We start from the raw sequence: 4,342 nt of genomic DNA, 5'->3' as shown, positions 1-4,342 counted from the left end.
TATACGAAATCCTCATAACCATGTCATGCTTCTTCTGTCCGGTATTTAATTATGTCGTACTTTGATGACAAAATACAAGATTGTAATAACGTTGATCAGCCGTTATTACAAACAAGTACCTTGTGATTCCCACACGACATATGAAATACTTTACAAAGGATTCGACACAACATTCATTCAATAACTTATACCGGCCTACGCTTGCAATTTCATTCAACACTTTCAACAACTAAGCATGCTAGTCGCCTATCTATTTCTATAGGCACTAGTCTCCTATCTTAATGAAATATTAAACACAAACCAGGTCCCACATAAACACATGTAACACATAATTCCTCAGGTTTAAGTCTAGAAATTTCTAATCTAAAAGTAAGCCCATAGATCCCTTAAACCATGCTCTAATACCACTTAAAAAACACCGAATCATTTTTTAAAAACAACATTTTTTATAACAATCCCCACTCGGGATCTCAAACAATCCCTATCAGGTCACAAACTGTGCAAAATCACTCGATCCCCATCAGGGATCTCAAACTATCCCTATCAGGGATTAGGTCAAAATAGGGACTTTGGCCACATTTTGCACCTAGACCCATTTAAATTCCAACCCATTTCCACACCATTACTTATCAACAAATTACCACATGTTTTAACATCCAATTAACGTTTTGTATATCACATAGACAAGTTATAAGTTCCAAAATAATGATCCATAATCAATAGTAAGTGTCAAACTCGGCCCTTTTCGACACCGAAATCAAAAGCAAGGTTCTTGGGATTAATCTATCCCATCAGAAGCACCTAACGATTCAACTACAACAAGTCAAACATAAAGAATCTAAAAGCAAGTACTCAAGTCAACCAACTATTCATCAGCCGTGCCTTACCCTTATTCAAATCGTAACCTAAAAAAAGCAACCAACAACAAGTAACCGAAACGCTTAATGAGAACATAGTATATAAGAATAAATATGCACACAATCATTTATACTCGGGCAAACTAAGGCTTCACAGATATCATTAGAGTCCCACTTACATCCGAGAAGTAATTTAACCATAAGACACATTACGTATTAACCACAAACTATAGAGTGCTCTGGAACACGTATAAAGCCACCTAAATTATACGCTAGGGTCTCGACACATTAGAGCCACAAATATTAAACTCTAGTGTGCCTCGAGACACTATAGTCACCACAATTATACTCTAGTGTTCCTCGACACACTAGAGCCACCACGATTATACTCTAGCGTGGCTAAACACACTAGAGGCACCACGATTATACTCTAGCGTGCCTTGACGCACTAGAGCCACCACGATCAATCGAATACATATATATACATATATACTATGAAGTCACCTTAACCGCAAGTAATTCAATCACAATCAAATTCAATGGACAACAATCCACAAGACAATTTTCCAAGTATTCAACCTATTCAACAATTAAATACATACATATTGATCATAATTCATCCACACTTGGTCAATCTTGACCACTACACTTATGGTTACCCACTTAAACCCACAAAACCCATTTCTAACCTTATTTTAACAAAACACGAGACTTATAAGCCATAATTCTTCTTAATTCATTACCAATCTCATCAAATTATAATCTACCATTTTTATAACATTAAGTCATACATGAATTTTACAGATTTCAACTATATTAACCAAGTATTTAAACCACAAGTTCATCTCTTTACAAAATCACCAACTTTTCTAACTTTCAATCTATAAACCCTAACTTTAAAATTCCAATAAGGGTTTACATAAGGTTAAAAACTTCATTTTAGACACCAAAGACAACATCTAACTACATAAATTCGGATTTAAAGCATAAAGTGTTAATACCTCAAGATAGGGTTATAAAAACCCCCAAATCTCTAAATTAATGAAGAAATAAGGATGAATCCAAAGCTCTAATGGTGCTAGATAGTATTTAAAATATTGATTACATCCTTATATTCATTTGCATGAAGAAAAATCTAGGATTTATGTTGATTTCCCCCCAAAATCGCCACTCTCCACTTCTCTTTAGTTCTCACACTATATTTTCAGTATATTTGAAAATAATGAGATGATGTCCAGATTTCTAAATAGTGTTTTAACTCACATTTACACTTTCTACCTTCTCCTCCTAATAAATTTACACACCAAGTCCTATTCCTTACAATCCAAGTCCATTTTCTAACATTGTAAAGTTAACAAACAATAAATAATTCTATAAAAATGCGTTAAAAATGGGGTGTTACACACGCACGCGTATCCGGGCAAAAACTCGAACCACATAAGAGGGGCACGATCCATCAATGCATACGGGCATGTGAATCGAGCCAAATTCTTGTGTACGGATCTATAATACTTCCCTCGCGAACTTTTTATAGAGCAGGGATCCAACCCTTAACCTCGAATGTGCCCAATACTTAAGGTATTAGAGTTGACCATTGGGCGGCGGTTCAAGTAATTCTTTCATTAAGATTGAAAATGATTACATAAATAATCCATTTACACTTTATACATCTGATTAGTTCTCAATCCTTTTCCTTGTATATATTGTAAGTGAAATTTGAATATAAGAACTCTTGTGAGTTAACTAAGGTTATGCTAGCATAGATAGTTGTTTTGTTATTTTAATTGTAACATATTAATAAACTTTAAATATAAGTGACTTATGTTTCACTATTTTTTTTTTTTTTTTTTTTTTTTTTTTTTTTTTTAAAAGCAAGTAGATTTTTATTTATTATGAAAATATTTACAATATACATAATGGGCCCTATTGGGCCAGCTCATTGAAGAAAACGGTCTCCAGGCCACTCGAAACAAGGATTAATACAAATACTTCATAAATGTACGAATCAAACAGGATGTGTCACAGCTATGCAGACGATGTGATGATCATGAGCTCGAAGTTAACCGATGTCGGTGCGTTGATTGTTTGATGGAACATAAAAGCCCGGGTTTATCAGTGGTGCCTTTCAATTGATGCATTTTAAAGTCTTTTTGAGTTGTCCGGTTATTCTTCTCTCTTTTTGAAGTTTTTATTTTGGTGGATTAAGTTCTATTCTCTAATTAAAGTGTACATTCAAAACAACTTAATCTTTTAAGGAATAGCACCACAAATCCTTCTAATAACTCCATCTTGACCCATTAATGGCTTAATCTCACTCATCTTTATCATCGCAGCTGCAAAATCCGACTTGAAATTGTTGGGATTGTTGCTATATTCTCTAACAATGCTATCCGTCGATCCCCCGCTGAATAACACTTGATCGGATTTAAGAAGACCCTTCTTTTGTATCAAATTCTTAAAGTAATTGTTATCAAATGAATTGGGTGTCACCAAATCTAATGGTGCTAGATTTGAATTTCCATCGTCTGTAGGGCAACCGCGTTTGCGAGTACTAGCAAATCCAACATCAATATTTGACCCATTACTATATATTCTGTCGCGAAATGTGCAACATTGAGCTTGTCCTAAAGTATGAGCTCCTACATGTTCAACATCAAAATATCAATAAAACATTTCGTTTACATGCAAATAAATCCATGCATAAAATTGCATGTACGGTAACTAATCAAGTACCTGATAATGCAACCATGTCCCGTGTGTCAAGTCCAAGATTATTAAATGTGGAAATTAGTGTTTCTAATGAGGCTTTAAAACTCGGAAGTGCACCGCTTTCAGCTAGAATACGGTCAGCTGTGGTTGAATCTCTTCTTCCAAGCTTGACAGACCAAGATGGACCGCCAACCATTTCAGATGCATCACGGGCAGCCAAGGTTGGTACATCAGCACAAGAAACAACACCGGGGCATAGTTTCTCAACCTCAGTCTTTGCAGCTTCTATAACATCGTAACCTCTAACCGAATCCTTATTAGTAAATGCATTCTTTTCACTTACTATCGATGGACTATCGTCTAACAAGATGATGCATCACAATCCTACAAAACAATTAACAGAATGAATTGTTAAATATGTTCCTAATACAATGAAAACTAACTATATGCATGTTTTTTCTTTTTTGTTTTGTTAAAGTACACTTTACTTATTAAATAGTTTAATATTGCCTAAAAAAATTTCATTTAAACTCCACAACTGTTATTACCTGAACGAAGCAGTCGTGAAAATGGAGACGGATGATGGAAGCTGCCATGTGGCGTTCACGAGATATAGCTGTTCAAATGGAGGTTCTAATTGTACGTAGTTCATTGGGACAAGTACCATCGTAGAATGTTGAAGACAATTGTGCATTAGATTGTTTAGTAATACTACTAATAATAGATAAACAGAGTAAGAAAAAGATTGTGGTATAATTAACATTTGGAGAACTCAT

The 4,342-nt window shown here is 34.6% G+C and overlaps 1 pseudogene; it reads right to left on the bottom strand.

Annotated features, from left to right (window-relative positions):
* Positions 1-3,107: 3,107 nt before the first annotated feature.
* LOC139864853 (lignin-forming anionic peroxidase-like) lies at positions 3,108-4,342 on the bottom strand (annotated as a pseudogene).

The sequence above is a fragment of the Rutidosis leptorrhynchoides genome, chromosome 8, assembly GCF_046630445.1.
Source record: "Rutidosis leptorrhynchoides isolate AG116_Rl617_1_P2 chromosome 8, CSIRO_AGI_Rlap_v1, whole genome shotgun sequence".
NCBI classification, from domain to species: Eukaryota; Viridiplantae; Streptophyta; class Magnoliopsida; order Asterales; family Asteraceae; genus Rutidosis; species Rutidosis leptorrhynchoides.
The sequence above is the reverse complement of the archived record's forward strand: the minus strand, read 5'-3'. Positions and strand labels throughout refer to the sequence as shown.